Source organism: Kogia breviceps, chromosome 3 (assembly GCF_026419965.1).
Source record: "Kogia breviceps isolate mKogBre1 chromosome 3, mKogBre1 haplotype 1, whole genome shotgun sequence".
In the NCBI taxonomy this organism is placed as follows: Eukaryota; Metazoa; Chordata; class Mammalia; order Artiodactyla; family Physeteridae; genus Kogia; species Kogia breviceps.
Window position 1 is genome coordinate 107,880,486 of NC_081312.1, and position 18,938 is coordinate 107,899,423.

An 18,938-nucleotide genomic window follows, 5' to 3' on the forward strand; every position below is an offset into this window, starting at 1 on the left:
GCCTATTTGGCGAGAATTGTCACTTGGGCTGAATTTGGTTAGCCCCTGAGAGGTGCCGGGCCGCATCTTGTCTGTAGGCAGCTGCACAAAAGTATTGGCCCGCCCACAGGGTGTTTCCTTGCTTCCAGAGGCGCTGGGGGTGGCCCCAAGTGCACATCAGATGTGCTACAAGCTGGCAGGATCTCCTGTGGCCTATGTCAACAGCCCCTGGGGGTCAAAGTTCACCTTCAGCCTCTTGAAACTTGCAGGGGTCTTTCTCCATTCAATTGGGGGGGTCCAAAGCCACGGCGCTGTGTATCAACTGTGGGTTTCATTGTTCGAGGTCTCAGCAGAGGGCCACAGCGACACACAGAGACCAGGATGTGGATTCAGAGGCACACAAAGAAGCCCAGAAGCGCGCGTCCTCGTGCGCAGTCACAGTGACACACGCTCACGCGCGTGAACACACGCATACTCCCTCTCTGACACCGGCCAACGTACGTGCCAAACTTCCTGCAGTTGTGCAGTTAGACAAACATTGAGTTCTCGGTAAGGGTAGAGGTCCTTGGGAAGCAGGGTCTGGGCTCAAGCCCAGGTAAAAGGGCGTGTGAATCATGTTCTCTTAGGAACGCGGTCCAATTCTGAAGCCTGTGTGATTTATGGGCACTGCTCAGGCGCAGCTGCTGGGCAAGGCTGGCCGTCGGCAAAGACCAGAAGACCGCGTTGTCTGATGACTGGACGTGCTAAGGAGAATTGGAAGAACGGGGCGGGCGCATGTTGCTAAGTGTGGCCATGGCTAACTCTGGAAGGTAGGCATTCACCCAGCCTAAGATGTGCCATTGGATATTAGGTTTTCCTCAGACGGGCCCAGTGGCTGCCAGAGTGGATTGAGTGTTGCTCTTGAGTCCTCTGGCCTGAGGACTGTGGATTCCCCAGGGTTTTGGAGTACCAGGGGGTCATGGACCCTCTGCAGACCCCCATGGCATGCCCGCTTGTGTGCTGCCGCCTCCCAGCACGTGCTTGGATCGATGATGACACCCTTGTATGCATTCCTTGGAAAATCTGAACAAAATGAGTGAGAACCCTCTACCGTCTCCTCATCGAAACTGAGGTCCAGCACGTTTCCTCTCTCGGGGGTAGGGGACCGTGAGGAGGGCGGTCCAGCGTCCCCTGCTGACATGCATGCAAACACCACCCAGGGCTCCTAATATTGGAGGGGCCCCTGTCTGAGGGTCGACTGTGTCTACCCATAAGCTGGGTCGCCTATGAATATCAGGTGTCTGCTGCAAGGCCGTTGATGCCATGCGAGGGGGCATGCTCTCCTGCTGCTCTTGAGAGTCGGGGTGTGTGCTGGTGTAGGCCAAGTGAGCTTGCAGCTTGGCAAAGTGTGTTTTGGCCAGGATCACGCTTGGTGCATGCCGCTTCGGGGTTTAATTCTGGAGGCCAAAATGAGCAAGCTTCTCTGGTTGGAACCCGGAGGCTGAGGCCAGGCCTGTGGCCCTCCGTGTTCTTGCGTTTGGCACGGTGAGTTTCTTGAGTGCCAAGTGAGGCTGGAGCTGTGGACGGGTGTGGCTCGGGTTGGGCGTCGGCCTAATGCGGCTGATGGATCAGGCCTGGGTGTTGCCCTTGTCTGCTCCCCTACTTTAACTGCCGGCACAGTGCTGGGGACAAGTGGGTCATCGTGGAGTGGGGTGAGGACCGCGCTGCACTTAAGCCTGCGTGGTGGCTGATGGCCGGGACAGGAATGTACGGGAGGATGAGGACAGGTCCTCTGTGATGTCATGAAATGGGCTGTCATCATTGGGTGGCAGGTGCTGGCCTCGGCTTCCCAAGGATGTGTCCTGTTTGTGATGGGCTGGCATCAGCTGCCTAAGAAGGGGAGGCTTTGACAGTTCATGAGGATGCGGTGAGGTAGGTAACTTGTGTTCAGTTGCGATCCCTTTGCCGGAGGAATGACTCCCAAAGGGTGTCTTGCGGGACCTAGAGTAGATGGACATGCTGAGGTATTTGTGCCGGCCTCCGAGGAGGAAGGTGAGTTATGCGAACATGCGCTTTGGCCGCTTTGTTCCCCCGTTTGGGAATGTGCAGCGCGAAAGTGTTTCTCCCAGAGGGCATGACGTGGCCGGCCCGTGTGGCACGTGGGCCTTTCAAGCAGGCAGAGGTTTATGCGGGCCGGAGATGGGGGCACCGTTGCGATGGCCGGTGCACTGCCGCGGACAGCCACTGTGCCCTTTCAGACTTGCAAGTCCCCTCGCGTGACAGAGGTCTTCCATTGAATGTCTGTGTGTGATCCTCGGGGACGGTGGCCTTGAAGTCTGTGAGGTCCTCGGGAGTGTCGCTGTGGCAGTGAAGAAGTGCCAGAATGCATGGGGTGTGGTCAGCGTCCTCAAAGCAGACATGTATGCGGTCTGTCTTCCTTGGTGTACAGTGTCGCCATGTCCGCACGATGCCTGTGGCTTTGAGCAAGGTCGAGTCGCCGTGCGGGCAGGAGGTGGGCACGTAGGACGAGGCTGTCAAGCATTTGAGCGTCTCCTCCGGGTTGAGGGCTGCAAAACCTGCCGGCTGGGAGCTGGCGAGACGTGGCCGGGAAAATGGCCTAGTTTCCGTCGTGGGGTTCCCACCTGGGTCATGGTTGCTAAAGCCCACCACTTCCCGTGGTGGGCATTCCCAAGGGTCCACAGAACGTGATTTGTCCTAGTTGGCGAGAAGTGGCACTTGGCACTTGGGCTGAAGTCCGCTAGCCCCTTGAGAGGTGCGGGGTTGCGTCTTGCCTGTAGCCAGCTGAAGGTCAGTGTCAACGCCAACCATGGGAGGTTTCCTTGCTTCCAAAAGTGCTTCGGAGTGGCCCCAGGTGGACATCAGATGTGCTACTAGGTGGCAGGGTCTCCAGGTCCACGTACGTGCGACACCCACGGCCGGGACTCATGTCTGGACCAATCTCTGTGCTTTGGTCAGAAGGCATGGCTGTGGGAGAGCGGGAGACCGTTGCCTATTTCAACAGCGTCTGGGGGTCCACGTTCACACGTGGCCTCTTGAAGCTGACAGGCGTCTTTCTGCATTCGGTGGGGTGGTCCAAAGCCTCGGTGCTGTGTATAAACTGTGGCTTTTACTGTTCAAGGTCACTGCCGAGGGCCTCAAGCATACCCAAAGACCAAGACGCGGATTCAGAGGCCCACAGAGAAACCCACGAGTGCGTCACCCTGCGCAGTGATTGTCACGCCCTCGCGCACGCAGGAACACACACACACACACACCCTCACACACAACGGCCGACGTACGTGCCTAACTTACTGCAGTCGTGCTGTCAGACAAACATTCAGTTCTTCGTAAGGGCTAGAGGTCCTTGTGAAGCAGGTTCGGAGCTCTGGCCCAGGTAAATGTTCTCAGGAATCATGTTCTAAGGACGCCGGTCCAATTCTGAATCCTGAGTGATTTCTGTCCACTTCTCAGGTGCGGTTGATTGGCAAGGCTGGCCGATGGCAAAGGGAAGAGGACGTTTGCGTGGTCCGACGACTGGAGGTGAAGAGGAGAACTGGAACGAGTGAGGTGGGCCACGTTGCCGAGCGTGGACGTGGATAACACAGGTCGGTAGGCATTCAACCACCCCGAGACGTGCCATTGGGTATTAGGTTTCCCTCTGACGGGCCCAGTGGCTGCAAGAGTGGATTGACTGTCGCTCTTGCTGAGAGGCCTGAGGGCTGTGTATTTCCCACTCTTTTGGCGTACTCTGAGGTCTAGGCTCCTCTGAACAGCCCCACGGCCTGCCCGGCTGTGTGCTACAGCGTCCCAGCATGTGCTTCGATCGACGATGACACCCTTGTATGCATTCCTTGGAAAATCTGAACAAAATGAGTGAGAATGCTGTACCGTCTCCTCCTCGAAACTGAGGTCCAGGACGTTTCCTCTCTCGGGGATAGGGGACTGTGAGGAGTGAGGGCCAGCGTCCCCTGCCGACATGCATGCAAACACCACCCAGGGCTCCAGCATTGGAGGGGCTCCTGTCTAAGGTTCAACCATGTCTGTACGAGAGCTGGGTCGTCCATGAATCCCAGGTCCCTGCTGAGAGGCCGGTGAGGGCTTGCGAGGCACCTAGCTCCCCTTCTGGTCTTCAGAGTCGGAGTGTGTGCTCTTTTAGGCCCAGTGAGCTTGCAGCTTGGATAGGTGTGTTTTGGCCAGGATCACACTTTATTCATGCCGCTTCTGGGTTTGAGTCCGGAAGCCAAAATGAGCAAGCTTCCTTTGTTGCAGCCTGGAGCCTCACGCCAGGCCTGTGGCCTTCCCCGATTTTGCGTGTGGCGCGGTGAGGTTCTCGAGTGCCCAGTGGGTCTCGAGCAGTGCGTGGCGGTGGGCTCGGGTTGAGCATCTGCAGAAGGGTGCTGAGGGAGTAGGCTTTGCCGTTGCCCTTGTGAGCTCCTGTACTGCAACTCCCGGCACTGCGTTGGCTGCCAGTGGGTCACGGTGGAGTGGGGTGAGGCTGGAGTGCTGTATTTAGGCCTGCGTGGCGGCTGACGGACTGGACAGAAAGGTAAGCCGTGATGAGGACAGGTCCTGCGTGATGTTGTGGCATGGGCTGGCATCATTGGGTTGCAGGCACTGGCCTCGTCTTCCCAAGGATGTGTCATGTTCATGCTGGGCTGGCATCAGCTGCCTATGGAGGGGATGGCTTTGGCAGTTCATGTGGATGCGGTGAGGTAGGTAACCTGCCTAGACTTGTGATTCCATTGCGGGAGGAATGACGCCCCAAGGGTGTCTTGCGGGACGTAGAGAAGATAGACATGCTGAGGCGTCTGTGCCGGTCTCCTTGCGGGTAGGTGAGTTATGCGAACGTGCCCTTTGGCCACTCTGTTCCCTGATTTGGGAATGTGCAAAGCGAAGGTGTTTCTCCAGGCGGGCATGACGCGGCCGGCCCGTGTGGCAGGCAGGCTTTTCGAACAGCCAGAGGTTTATCTGGAGCAGTCCGTTGGCGGGGCAGAGGTGGGTGTCACTGTTGCGATGCCAGGTGCGCTGCCGTGGACAGCCACTGTTCCCTTTGAAGCTTCCAGGTCCCCTCGCGTGGCACAGGTCTTCCGTTTGAAATCTGTCTGTGGTCCTCGGGGACAGTGCCTTTGACCTCTGTTAGGTTCTTAGTAGTGTCGCTGTGGCAGGGCAGAAGTGCCAGGATGCACGGGGTAAGGTCGGTGTCATGAAAGCAGACATGCTTGCGGTCTGTCTTCCCTGGTGTACAGTGTCCCCGTGTGTGCTTCCGGTAGGGTCAAGTTGCCCTGTGAGCAGGAGGAGGGCACATAGGACGAAGCTGTCCAGCATTTGAGCGCTTACTCCGGATTCAGGGCCGCGAACCCTTCCGGCCGGGCGCTGGCGACACTTGGCCGGGAAGGTGGCCTAGTTTCCGCCGTGGGGCTGGGACCTGGGTCATGGTTGCTGAAGCCGCCCGCTTCCTGTGGTGGACACTCCCATGGGTCCTCGGAAAGTGATTTGGCCTATTTGGCGAGAATTGTCACTTGGGCTGAATTTGGTTAGCCCCTGAGAGGTGCCGGGCCGCATCTTGTCTGTAGGCAGCTGCACAAAAGTATTGGCCCGCCCACAGGGTGTTTCCTTGCTTCCAGAGGCGCTGGGGGTGGCCCCAAGTGCACATCAGATGTGCTACAAGCTGGCAGGATCTCCTGTGGCCTATGTCAACAGCCCCTGGGGGTCAAAGTTCACCTTCAGCCTCTTGAAACTTGCAGGGGTCTTTCTCCATTCAATTGGGGGGGTCCAAAGCCACGGCGCTGTGTATCAACTGTGGGTTTCATTGTTCGAGGTCTCAGCAGAGGGCCACAGCGACACACAGAGACCAGGATGTGGATTCAGAGGCACACAAAGAAGCCCAGAAGCGCGCGTCCTCGTGCGCAGTCACAGTGACACACGCTCACGCGCGTGAACACACGCATACTCCCTCTCTGACACCGGCCAACGTACGTGCCAAACTTCCTGCAGTTGTGCAGTTAGACAAACATTGAGTTCTCGGTAAGGGTAGAGGTCCTTGGGAAGCAGGGTCTGGGCTCAAGCCCAGGTAAAAGGGCGTGTGAATCATGTTCTCTTAGGAACGCGGTCCAATTCTGAAGCCTGTGTGATTTATGGGCACTGCTCAGGCGCAGCTGCTGGGCAAGGCTGGCCGTCGGCAAAGACCAGAAGACCGCGTTGTCTGATGACTGGACGTGCTAAGGAGAATTGGAAGAACGGGGCGGGCGCATGTTGCTAAGTGTGGCCATGGCTAACTCTGGAAGGTAGGCATTCACCCAGCCTAAGATGTGCCATTGGATATTAGGTTTTCCTCAGACGGGCCCAGTGGCTGCCAGAGTGGATTGAGTGTTGCTCTTGAGTCCTCTGGCCTGAGGACTGTGGATTCCCCAGGGTTTTGGAGTACCAGGGGGTCATGGACCCTCTGCAGACCCCCATGGCATGCCCGCTTGTGTGCTGCCGCCTCCCAGCACGTGCTTGGATCGATGATGACACCCTTGTATGCATTCCTTGGAAAATCTGAACAAAATGAGTGAGAACCCTCTACCGTCTCCTCATCGAAACTGAGGTCCAGCACGTTTCCTCTCTCGGGGGTAGGGGACCGTGAGGAGGGCGGGCCAGCGTCCCCTGCTGACATGCATGCAAACACCACCCAGGGCTCCTAATATTGGAGGGGCCCCTGTCTGAGGGTCGACTGTGTCTACCCATAAGCTGGGTCGCCTATGAATATCAGGTGTCTGCTGCAAGGCCGTTGCTGCCATGCGAGGGCGCATGCTCTCCTGCTGCTCTTGAGAGTCGGGGTGTGTGCTGGTGTAGGCCAAGTGAGCTTGCAGCTTGGCAAAGTGTGTTTTGGCCAGGATCACGCTTGGTGCATGCCGCTTCGGGGTTTAATTCTGGAGGCCAAAATGAGCAAGCTTCTCTGGTTGGAACCCAGAGGCTGAGGCCAGGCCTGTGGCCCTCCGTGTTCTTGCGTTTGGCACGGTGAGTTTCTTGAGTGCCAAGTGAGGCTGGAGCTGTGGACGGGTGTGGCTCGGGTTGGGCGTCGGCCTAATGCGGCTGATGGATCAGGCCTGGGTGTTGCCCTTGTCTGCTCCCCTACTTTAACTGCCGGCACAGTGCTGGGGACAAGTGGGTCATCGTGGAGTGGGGTGAGGACCGCGCTGCACTTAAGCCTGCGTGGTGGCTGATGGCCGGGACAGGAATGTACGGGAGGATGAGGACAGGTCCTCTGTGATGTCATGAAATGGGCTGTCATCATTGGGTGGCAGGTGCTGGCCTCGGCTTCCCAAGGATGTGTCCTGTTTGTGATGGGCTGGCATCAGCTGCCTAAGAAGGGGAGGCTTTGACAGTTCATGAGGATGCGGTGAGGTAGGTAACTTGTGTTCAGTTGCGATCCCTTTGCCGGAGGAATGACTCCCAAAGGGTGTCTTGCGGGACCTAGAGTAGATGGACATGCTGAGGTATTTGTGCCGGCCTCCGAGGAGGAAGGTGAGTTATGCGAACATGCGCTTTGGCCGCTTTGTTCCCCCGTTTGGGAATGTGCAGCGCGAAAGTGTTTCTCCCAGAGGGCATGACGTGGCCGGCCCGTGTGGCACGTGGGCCTTTCAAGCAGGCAGAGGTTTATGCGGGCCGGAGATGGGGGCACCGTTGCGATGGCCGGTGCACTGCCGCGGACAGCCACTGTGCCCTTTCAGACTTGCAAGTCCCCTCGCGTGACAGAGGTCTTCCATTGAATGTCTGTGTGTGATCCTCGGGGACGGTGGCCTTGAAGTCTGTGAGGTCCTCGGGAGTGTCGCTGTGGCAGTGAAGAAGTGCCAGAATGCATGGGGTGTGGTCAGCGTCCTCAAAGCAGACATGTATGCGGTCTGTCTTCCTTGGTGTACAGTGTCGCCATGTCCGCACGATGCCTGTGGCTTTGAGCAAGGTCGAGTCGCCGTGCGGGCAGGAGGTGGGCACGTAGGACGAGGCTGTCAAGCATTTGAGCGTCTCCTCCGGGTTGAGGGCTGCAAAACCTGCCGGCTGGGAGCTGGCGAGACGTGGCCGGGAAAATGGCCTAGTTTCCGTCGTGGGGTTCCCACCTGGGTCATGGTTGCTAAAGCCCACCACTTCCCGTGGTGGGCATTCCCAAGGGTCCACAGAACGTGATTTGTCCTAGTTGGCGAGAAGTGGCACTTGGCACTTGGGCTGAAGTCCGCTAGCCCCTTGAGAGGTGCGGGGTTGCGTCTTGCCTGTAGCCAGCTGAAGGTCAGTGTCAACGCCAACCATGGGAGGTTTCCTTGCTTCCAAAAGTGCTGGGAGTGGCCCCAGGTGGACATCAGATGTGCTACTAGGTGGCAGGGTCTCCAGGTCCACGTACGTGCGACACCCACGGCCGGGACTCATGTCTGGACCAATCTCTGTGCTTTGGTCAGAAGGCATGGCTGTGGGAGAGCGGGAGACCGTTGCCTATTTCAACAGCGTCTGGGGGTCCACGTTCACACGTGGCCTCTTGAAGCTGACAGGCGTCTTTCTGCATTCGGTGGGGTGGTCCAAAGCCTCGGTGCTGTGTATAAACTGTGGCTTTTACTGTTCAAGGTCACTGCCGAGGGCCTCAAGCATACCCAAAGACCAAGACGCGGATTCAGAGGCCCACAGAGAAACCCACGAGTGCGTCACCCTGCGCAGTGATTGTCACGCCCTCGCGCACGCAGGAACACACACACACACACACCCTCACACACAACGGCCGACGTACGTGCCTAACTTACTGCAGTCGTGCTGTCAGACAAACATTCAGTTCTTCGTAAGGGCTAGAGGTCCTTGTGAAGCAGGTTCGGAGCTCTGGCCCAGGTAAATGTTCTCAGGAATCATGTTCTAAGGACGCCGGTCCAATTCTGAATCCTGAGTGATTTCTGTCCACTTCTCAGGTGCGGTTGATTGGCAAGGCTGGCCGATGGCAAAGGGAAGAGGACGTTTGCGTGGTCCGACGACTGGAGGTGAAGAGGAGAACTGGAACGAGTGAGGTGGGCCACGTTGCCGAGCGTGGACGTGGATAACACAGGTCGGTAGGCATTCAACCACCCCGAGACGTGCCATTGGGTATTAGGTTTCCCTCTGACGGGCCCAGTGGCTGCAAGAGTGGATTGACTGTCGCTCTTGCTGAGAGGCCTGAGGGCTGTGTATTTCCCACTCTTTTGGCGTACTCTGAGGTCTAGGCTCCTCTGAACAGCCCCACGGCCTGCCCGGCTGTGTGCTACAGCGTCCCAGCATGTGCTTCGATCGACGATGACACCCTTGTATGCATTCCTTGGAAAATCTGAACAAAATGAGTGAGAACGCTGTACCGTCTCCTCCTCGAAACTGAGGTCCAGGACGTTTCCTCTCTCGGGGATAGGGGACTGTGAGGAGTGAGGGCCAGCGTCCCCTGCCGACATGCATGCAAACACCACCCAGGGCTCCAGCATTGGAGGGGCTCCTGTCTAAGGTTCAACCATGTCTGTACGAGAGCTGGGTCGTCCATGAATCCCAGGTCCCTGCTGAGAGGCCGGTGAGGGCTTGCGAGGCACCTAGCTCCCCTTCTGGTCTTCAGAGTCGGAGTGTGTGCTCTTTTAGGCCCAGTGAGCTTGCAGCTTGGATAGGTGTGTTTTGGCCAGGATCACACTTTATTCATGCCGCTTCTGGGTTTGAGTCCGGAAGCCAAAATGAGCAAGCTTCCTTTGTTGCAGCCTGGAGCCTCACGCCAGGCCTGTGGCCTTCCCCGATTTTGCGTGTGGCCCGGTGAGGTTCTCGAGTGCCCAGTGGGTCTCGAGCAGTGCGTGGCGGTGGGCTCGGGTTGAGCATCTGCAGAAGGGTGCTGAGGGAGTAGGCTTTGCCGTTGCCCTTGTGAGCTCCTGTACTGCAACTCCCGGCACTGCGTTGGCTGCCAGTGGGTCACGGTGGAGTGGGGTGAGGCCGGAGTGCTGTATTTAGGCCTGCGTGGCGGCTGACGGACTGGACAGAAAGGTAAGCCGTGATGAGGACAGGTCCTGCGTGATGTTGTGGCATGGGCTGGCATCATTGGGTTGCAGGCACTGGCCTCGTCTTCCCAAGGATGTGTCATGTTCATGCTGGGCTGGCATCAGCTGCCTATGGAGGGGATGGCTTTGGCAGTTCATGTGGATGCGGTGAGGTAGGTAACCTGCCTAGACTTGTGATTCCATTGCGGGAGGAATGACGCCCCAAGGGTGTCTTGCGGGACGTAGAGAAGATAGACATGCTGAGGCGTCTGTGCCGGTCTCCTTGCGGGTAGGTGAGTTATGCGAACGTGCCCTTTGGCCACTCTGTTCCCTGATTTGGGAATGTGCAAAGCGAAGGTGTTTCTCCAGGCGGGCATGACGCGGCCGGCCCGTGTGGCAGGCAGGCTTTTCGAACAGCCAGAGGTTTATCTGGAGCAGTCCGTTGGCGGGGCAGAGGTGGGTGTCACTGTTGCGATGCCAGGTGCGCTGCCGTGGACAGCCACTGTTCCCTTTGAAGCTTCCAGGTCCCCTCGCGTGGCACAGGTCTTCCGTTTGAAATCTGTCTGTGGTCCTCGGGGACAGTGCCTTTGACCTCTGTTAGGTTCTTAGTAGTGTCGCTGTGGCAGGGCAGAAGTGCCAGGATGCACGGGGTAAGGTCGGTGTCATGAAAGCAGACATGCTTGCGGTCTGTCTTCCCTGGTGTACAGTGTCCCCGTGTGTGCTTCCGGTAGGGTCAAGTTGCCCTGTGAGCAGGAGGAGGGCACATAGGACGAAGCTGTCCAGCATTTGAGCGCTTACTCCGGATTCAGGGCCGCGAACCCTTCCGGCCGGGCGCTGGCGACACTTGGCCGGGAAGGTGGCCTAGTTTCCGCCGTGGGGCTGGGACCTGGGTCATGGTTGCTGAAGCCGCCCGCTTCCTGTGGTGGACACTCCCATGGGTCCTCGGAAAGTGATTTGGCCTATTTGGCGAGAATTGTCACTTGGGCTGAATTTGGTTAGCCCCTGAGAGGTGCCGGGCCGCATCTTGTCTGTAGGCAGCTGCACAAAAGTATTGGCCCGCCCACAGGGTGTTTCCTTGCTTCCAGAGGCGCTGGGGGTGGCCCCAAGTGCACATCAGATGTGCTACAAGCTGGCAGGATCTCCTGTGGCCTATGTCAACAGCCCCTGGGGGTCAAAGTTCACCTTCAGCCTCTTGAAACTTGCAGGGGTCTTTCTCCATTCAATTGGGGGGGTCCAAAGCCACGGCGCTGTGTATCAACTGTGGGTTTCATTGTTCGAGGTCTCAGCAGAGGGCCACAGCGACACACAGAGACCAGGATGTGGATTCAGAGGCACACAAAGAAGCCCAGAAGCGCGCGTCCTCGTGCGCAGTCACAGTGACACACGCTCACGCGCGTGAACACACGCATACTCCCTCTCTGACACCGGCCAACGTACGTGCCAAACTTCCTGCAGTTGTGCAGTTAGACAAACATTGAGTTCTCGGTAAGGGTAGAGGTCCTTGGGAAGCAGGGTCTGGGCTCAAGCCCAGGTAAAAGGGCGTGTGAATCATGTTCTCTTAGGAACGCGGTCCAATTCTGAAGCCTGTGTGATTTATGGGCACTGCTCAGGCGCAGCTGCTGGGCAAGGCTGGCCGTCGGCAAAGACCAGAAGACCGCGTTGTCTGATGACTGGACGTGCTAAGGAGAATTGGAAGAACGGGGCGGGCGCATGTTGCTAAGTGTGGCCATGGCTAACTCTGGAAGGTAGGCATTCACCCAGCCTAAGATGTGCCATTGGATATTAGGTTTTCCTCAGACGGGCCCAGTGGCTGCCAGAGTGGATTGAGTGTTGCTCTTGAGTCCTCTGGCCTGAGGACTGTGGATTCCCCAGGGTTTTGGAGTACCAGGGGGTCATGGACCCTCTGCAGACCCCCATGGCATGCCTGCTTGTGTGCTGCCGCCTCCCAGCACGTGCTTGGATCAATGATGACACCCTTGTATGCATTCCTTGGAAAATCTGAACAAAATGAGTGAGAACCCTCTACCGTCTCCTCATCGAAACTGAGGTCCAGCACGTTTCCTCTCTCGGGGGTAGGGGACCGTGAGGAGGGCGGTCCAGCGTCCCCTGCTGACATGCATGCAAACACCACCCAGGGCTCCTAATATTGGAGGGGCCCCTGTCTGAGGGTCGACTGTGTCTACCCATAAGCTGGGTCGCCTATGAATATCAGGTGTCTGCTGCAAGGCCGTTGATGCCATGCGAGGGGGCATGCTCTCCTGCTGCTCTTGAGAGTCGGGGTGTGTGCTGGTGTAGGCCAAGTGAGCTTGCAGCTTGGCAAAGTGTGTTTTGGCCAGGATCACGCTTGGTGCATGCCGCTTCGGGGTTTAATTCTGGAGGCCAAAATGAGCAAGCTTCTCTGGTTGGAACCCGGAGGCTGAGGCCAGGCCTGTGGCCCTCCGTGTTCTTGCGTTTGGCACGGTGAGTTTCTTGAGTGCCAAGTGAGGCTGGAGCTGTGGACGGGTGTGGCTCGGGTTGGGCGTCGGCCTAATGCGGCTGATGGATCAGGCCTGGGTGTTGCCCTTGTCTGCTCCCCTACTTTAACTGCCGGCACAGTGCTGGGGACAAGTGGGTCATCGTGGAGTGGGGTGAGGACCGCGCTGCACTTAAGCCTGCGTGGTGGCTGATGGCCGGGACAGGAATGTACGGGAGGATGAGGACAGGTCCTCTGTGATGTCATGAAATGGGCTGTCATCATTGGGTGGCAGGTGCTGGCCTCGGCTTCCCAAGGATGTGTCCTGTTTGTGATGGGCTGGCATCAGCTGCCTAAGAAGGGGAGGCTTTGACAGTTCATGAGGATGCGGTGAGGTAGGTAACTTGTGTTCAGTTGCGATCCCTTTGCCGGAGGAATGACTCCCAAAGGGTGTCTTGCGGGACCTAGAGTAGATGGACATGCTGAGGTATTTGTGCCGGCCTCCGAGGAGGAAGGTGAGTTATGCGAACATGCGCTTTGGCCGCTTTGTTCCCCCGTTTGGGAATGTGCAGCGCGAAAGTGTTTCTCCCAGAGGGCATGACGTGGCCGGCCCGTGTGGCACGTGGGCCTTTCAAGCAGGCAGAGGTTTATGCGGGCCGGAGATGGGGGCACCGTTGCGATGGCCGGTGCACTGCCGCGGACAGCCACTGTGCCCTTTCAGACTTGCAAGTCCCCTCGCGTGACAGAGGTCTTCCATTGAATGTCTGTGTGTGATCCTCGGGGACAGTGGCCTTGAAGTCTGTGAGGTCCTCGGGAGTGTCGCTGTGGCAGTGAAGAAGTGCCAGAATGCATGGGGTGTGGTCAGCGTCCTCAAAGCAGACATGTATGCGGTCTGTCTTCCTTGGTGTACAGTGTCGCCATGTCCGCACGATGCCTGTGGCTTTGAGCAAGGTCGAGTCGCCGTGCGGGCAGGAGGTGGGCACGTAGGATGAGGCTGTCAAGCATTTGAGCGTCTCCTCCGGGTTGAGGGCTGCAAAACCTGCCGGCTGGGAGCTGGCGAGACGTGGCCGGGAAAATGGCCTAGTTTCCGTCGTGGGGTTCCCACCTGGGTCATGGTTGCTAAAGCCCACCACTTCCCGTGGTGGGCATTCCCAAGGGTCCACAGAACGTGATTTGTCCTAGTTGGCGAGAAGTGGCACTTGGCACTTGGGCTGAAGTCCGCTAGCCCCTTGAGAGGTGCGGGGTTGCGTCTTGCCTGTAGCCAGCTGAAGGTCAGTGTCAACGCCAACCATGGGAGGTTTCCTTGCTTCCAAAAGTGCTGGGAGTGGCCCCAGGTGGACATCAGATGTGCTACTAGGTGGCAGGGTCTCCAGGTCCACGTACGTGCGACACCCACGGCCGGGACTCATGTCTGGACCAATCTCTGTGCTTTGGTCAGAAGGCATGGCTGTGGGAGAGCGGGAGACCGTTGCCTATTTCAACAGCGTCTGGGGGTCCACGTTCACACGTGGCCTCTTGAAGCTGACAGGCGTCTTTCTGCATTCGGTGGGGTGGTCCAAAGCCTCGGTGCTGTGTATAAACTGTGGCTTTTACTGTTCAAGGTCACTGCCGAGGGCCTCAAGCATACCCAAAGACCAAGACGCGGATTCAGAGGCCCACAGAGAAACCCACGAGTGCGTCACCCTGCGCAGTGATTGTCACGCCCTCGCGCACGCAGGAACACACACACACACACACCCTCACACACAACGGCCGACGTACGTGCCTAACTTACTGCAGTCGTGCTGTCAGACAAACATTCAGTTCTTCGTAAGGGCTAGAGGTCCTTGTGAAGCAGGTTCGGAGCTCTGGCCCAGGTAAATGTTCTCAGGAATCATGTTCTAAGGACGCCGGTCCAATTCTGAATCCTGAGTGATTTCTGTCCACTTCTCAGGTGCGGTTGATTGGCAAGGCTGGCCGATGGCAAAGGGAAGAGGACGTTTGCGTGGTCCGACGACTGGAGGTGAAGAGGAGAACTGGAACGAGTGAGGTGGGCCACGTTGCCGAGCGTGGACGTGGATAACACAGGTCGGTAGGCATTCAACCACCCCGAGACGTGCCATTGGGTATTAGGTTTCCCTCTGACGGGCCCAGTGGCTGCAAGAGTGGATTGACTGTCGCTCTTGCTGAGAGGCCTGAGGGCTGTGTATTTCCCACTCTTTTGGCGTACTCTGAGGTCTAGGCTCCTCTGAACAGCCCCACGGCCTGCCCGGCTGTGTGCTACAGCGTCCCAGCATGTGCTTCGATCGACGATGACACCCTTGTATGCATTCCTTGGAAAATCTGAACAAAATGAGTGAGAACGCTGTACCGTCTCCTCCTCGAAACTGAGGTCCAGGACGTTTCCTCTCTCGGGGATAGGGGACTGTGAGGAGTGAGGGCCAGCGTCCCCTGCCGACATGCATGCAAACACCACCCAGGGCTCCAGCATTGGAGGGGCTCCTGTCTAAGGTTCAACCATGTCTGTACGAGAGCTGGGTCGTCCATGAATCCCAGGTCCCTGCTGAGAGGCCGGTGAGGGCTTGCGAGGCACCTAGCTCCCCTTCTGGTCTTCAGAGTCGGAGTGTGTGCTCTTTTAGGCCCAGTGAGCTTGCAGCTTGGATAGGTGTGTTTTGGCCAGGATCACACTTTATTCATGCCGCTTCTGGGTTTGAGTCCGGAAGCCAAAATGAGCAAGCTTCCTTTGTTGCAGCCTGGAGCCTCACGCCAGGCCTGTGGCCTTCCCCGATTTTGCGTGTGGCCCGGTGAGGTTCTCGAGTGCCCAGTGGGTCTCGAGCAGTGCGTGGCGGTGGGCTCGGGTTGAGCATCTGCAGAAGGGTGCTGAGGGAGTAGGCTTTGCCGTTGCCCTTGTGAGCTCCTGTACTGCAACTCCCGGCACTGCGTTGGCTGCCAGTGGGTCACGGTGGAGTGGGGTGAGGCCGGAGTGCTGTATTTAGGCCTGCGTGGCGGCTGACGGACTGGACAGAAAGGTAAGCCGTGATGAGGACAGGTCCTGCGTGATGTTGTGGCATGGGCTGGCATCATTGGGTTGCAGGCACTGGCCTCGTCTTCCCAAGGATGTGTCATGTTCATGCTGGGCTGGCATCAGCTGCCTATGGAGGGGATGGCTTTGGCAGTTCATGTGGATGCGGTGAGGTAGGTAACCTGCCTAGACTTGTGATTCCATTGCGGGAGGAATGACGCCCCAAGGGTGTCTTGCGGGACGTAGAGAAGATAGACATGCTGAGGCGTCTGTGCCGGTCTCCTTGCGGGTAGGTGAGTTATGCGAACGTGCCCTTTGGCCACTCTGTTCCCTGATTTGGGAATGTGCAAAGCGAAGGTGTTTCTCCAGGCGGGCATGACGCGGCCGGCCCGTGTGGCAGGCAGGCTTTTCGAACAGCCAGAGGTTTATCTGGAGCAGTCCGTTGGCGGGGCAGAGGTGGGTGTCACTGTTGCGATGCCAGGTGCGCTGCCGTGGACAGCCACTGTTCCCTTTGAAGCTTCCAGGTCCCCTCGCGTGGCACAGGTCTTCCGTTTGAAATCTGTCTGTGGTCCTCGGGGACAGTGCCTTTGACCTCTGTTAGGTTCTTAGTAGTGTCGCTGTGGCAGGGCAGAAGTGCCAGGATGCACGGGGTAAGGTCGGTGTCATGAAAGCAGACATGCTTGCGGTCTGTCTTCCCTGGTGTACAGTGTCCCCGTGTGTGCTTCCGGTAGGGTCAAGTTGCCCTGTGAGCAGGAGGAGGGCACATAGGACGAAGCTGTCCAGCATTTGAGCGCTTACTCCGGATTCAGGGCCGCGAACCCTTCCGGCCGGGCGCTGGCGACACTTGGCCGGGAAGGTGGCCTAGTTTCCGCCGTGGGGCTGGGACCTGGGTCATGGTTGCTGAAGCCGCCCGCTTCCTGTGGTGGACACTCCCATGGGTCCTCGGAAAGTGATTTGGCCTATTTGGCGAGAATTGTCACTTGGGCTGAATTTGGTTAGCCCCTGAGAGGTGCCGGGCCGCATCTTGTCTGTAGGCAGCTGCACAAAAGTATTGGCCCGCCCACAGGGTGTTTCCTTGCTTCCAGAGGCGCTGGGGGTGGCCCCAAGTGCACATCAGATGTGCTACAAGCTGGCAGGATCTCCTGTGGCCTATGTCAACAGCCCCTGGGGGTCAAAGTTCACCTTCAGCCTCTTGAAACTTGCAGGGGTCTTTCTCCATTCAATTGGGGGGGTCCAAAGCCACGGCGCTGTGTATCAACTGTGGGTTTCATTGTTCGAGGTCTCAGCAGAGGGCCACAGCGACACACAGAGACCAGGATGCGGATTCAGAGGCACACAAAGAAGCCCAGAAGCGCGCGTCCTCGTGCGCAGTCACAGTGACACACGCTCACGCGCGTGAACACACGCATACTCCCTCTCTGACACCGGCCAACGTACGTGCCGAACTTCCTGCAGTTGTGCAGTTAGACAAACATTGAGTTCGCGGTAAGGGTAGAGGTCCTTGGGAAGCAGGGTCTGGGCTCAAGCCCAGGTAAAAGGGCGTGTGAATCATGTTCTCTTAGGAACGCGGTCCAATTCTGAAGCCTGTGTGATTTATGGGCACTGCTCAGGCGCAGCTGCTGGGCAAAGCTGGCCGTCGGCAAAGACCAGAAGACCGCGTTGTCTGATGACTGGACGTGCTAAGGAGAATTGGAAGAACGGGGCGGGCGCATGTTGCTAAGTGTGGCCATGGCTAACTCTGGAAGGTAGGCATTCACCCAGCCTAAGATGTGCCATTGGATATTAGGTTTTCCTCAGACGGGCCCAGTGGCTGCCAGAGTGGATTGAGTGTTGCTCTTGAGTCCTCTGGCCTGAGGACTGTGGATTCCCCAGGGTTTTGGAGTACCAGGGGGTCATGGACCCTCTGCAGACCCCCATGGCATGCCCGCTTGTGTGCTGCCGCCTCCCAGCACGTGCTTGGATCGATGATGACACCCTTGTATGCATTCCTTGGAAAATCTGAACAAAATGAGTGAGAACCCTCTACCGTCTCCTCATCGAAACTGAGGTCCAGCACGTTTCCTCTCTCGGGGGTAGGGGACCGTGAGGAGGGCGGGCCAGCGTCCCCTGCTGACATGCATGCAAACACCACCCAGGGCTCCTAATATTGGAGGGGCCCCTGTCTGAGGGTCGACTGTGTCTACCCATAAGCTGGGTCGCCTATGAATATCAGGTGTCTGCTGCAAGGCCGTTGATGCCATGCGAGGGGGCATGCTCTCCTGCTGGTCTTGAGAGTCAGGGTGTGTGCTGGTGTAGGCCAAGTGAGCTTGCAGCTTGGCAAAGTGTGTTTTGGCCAGGATCACGCTTGGTGCATGCCGCTTCGGGGTTTAATTCTGGAGGCCAAAATGAGCAAGCTTCTCTGGTTGGAACCCGGAGGCTGAGGCCAGGCCTGTGGCCCTCCGTGTTCTTGCGTTTGGCACGGTGAGTTTCTTGAGTGCCAAGTGAGGCTGGAGCTGTGGACGGGTGTGGCTCGGGTTGGGCGTCGGCCTAATGCGGCTGATGGATCAGGCCTGGGTGTTGCCCTTGTCTGCTCCCCTACTTTAACTGCCGGCACAGTGCTGGGGACAAGTGGGTCATCGTGGAGTGGGGTGAGGACCGCGCTGCACTTAAGCCTGCGTGGTGGCTGATGGCCGGGACAGGAATGTACGGGAGGATGAGGACAGGTCCTCTGTGATGTCATGAAATGGGCTGTCATCATTGGGTGGCAGGTGCTGGCCTCGGCTTCCCAAGGATGTGTCCTGTTTGTGATGGGCTGGCATCAGCTGCCTAAGAAGGGGAGGCTTTGACAGTTCATGAGGATGCGGTGAGGTAGGTAACTTGTGTTCAGTTGCGATCCCTTTGCCGGAGGAATGACTCCCAAAGGGTGTCTTGCGGGACCTAGAGTAGATGGACATGCTGAGGTATTTGTGCCGGCCTCCGAGGAGGAAGGTGAGTTATGCGAACATGCGCTTTGGCCGCTTTGTTCCCCCGTTTGGGAATGTGCAGCGCGAAAGTGTTTCTCCCAGAGGGCATGACGTGGCCGGCCCGTGTGGCACGTGGGCCTTTCAAGCAGGCAGAGGTTTATGCGGGCCGGAGATGGGGGCACCGTTGCGATGGCCGGTGCACTGCCGCGGACAGCCACTGTGCCCTTTCAGACTTGCAAGTCCCCTCGCGTGACAGAGGTCTTCCATTGAATGTCTGTGTGTGATCCTCGGGGACAGTGGCCTTGAAGTCTGTGAGGTCCTCGGGAGTGTCGCTGTGGCAGTGAAGAAGTGCCAGAATGCATGGGGTGTGGTCAGCGTCCTCAAAGCAGACATGTATGCGGTCTGTCTTCCTTGGTGTACAGTGTCGCCATGTCCGCACGATGCCTGTGGCTTTGAGCAAGGTCGAGTCGCCGTGCGGGCAGGAGGTGGGCACGTAGGATGAGGCTGTCAAGCATTTGAGCGTCTCCTCCGGGTTGAGGGCTGCAAAACCTGCCGGCTGGGAGCTGGCGAGACGTGGCCGGGAAAATGGCCTA

At 57.9% G+C, this 18,938-nt stretch overlaps 7 non-coding genes across 7 annotated transcripts; all 7 read left to right on the plus strand.

Moving 5' to 3' along the window:
• Positions 1-1,001: 1,001 nt before the first annotated feature.
• LOC131753978 (small nucleolar RNA SNORD116) lies at positions 1,002-1,094 on the plus strand. Its single transcript, XR_009335030.1, has one exon. It is a non-coding gene; the product is annotated as a small nucleolar RNA SNORD116 (small nucleolar RNA).
• Positions 1,095-3,778: 2,684 nt separating this feature from the next.
• On the plus strand, positions 3,779-3,871 carry LOC131754071 (small nucleolar RNA SNORD116). The gene has a single exon (XR_009335120.1). It is a non-coding gene; the product is annotated as a small nucleolar RNA SNORD116 (small nucleolar RNA).
• Positions 3,872-6,455: 2,584 nt separating this feature from the next.
• On the plus strand, positions 6,456-6,548 carry LOC131753979 (small nucleolar RNA SNORD116). The gene has a single exon (XR_009335031.1). It is a non-coding gene; the product is annotated as a small nucleolar RNA SNORD116 (small nucleolar RNA).
• A 2,683-nt stretch (positions 6,549-9,231) lies between these two features.
• LOC131754036 (small nucleolar RNA SNORD116) lies at positions 9,232-9,324 on the plus strand. Its single transcript, XR_009335086.1, has one exon. It is a non-coding gene; the product is annotated as a small nucleolar RNA SNORD116 (small nucleolar RNA).
• A 2,584-nt stretch (positions 9,325-11,908) lies between these two features.
• Positions 11,909-12,001, plus strand: LOC131754012 (small nucleolar RNA SNORD116). Its single transcript, XR_009335064.1, has one exon. It is a non-coding gene; the product is annotated as a small nucleolar RNA SNORD116 (small nucleolar RNA).
• A 2,683-nt stretch (positions 12,002-14,684) lies between these two features.
• On the plus strand, positions 14,685-14,777 carry LOC131754037 (small nucleolar RNA SNORD116). Its single transcript, XR_009335087.1, has one exon. It is a non-coding gene; the product is annotated as a small nucleolar RNA SNORD116 (small nucleolar RNA).
• Positions 14,778-17,361: 2,584 nt separating this feature from the next.
• Positions 17,362-17,454, plus strand: LOC131753980 (small nucleolar RNA SNORD116). Its single transcript, XR_009335032.1, has one exon. It is a non-coding gene; the product is annotated as a small nucleolar RNA SNORD116 (small nucleolar RNA).
• The last annotated feature ends 1,484 nt before the right edge of the window (positions 17,455-18,938 follow it).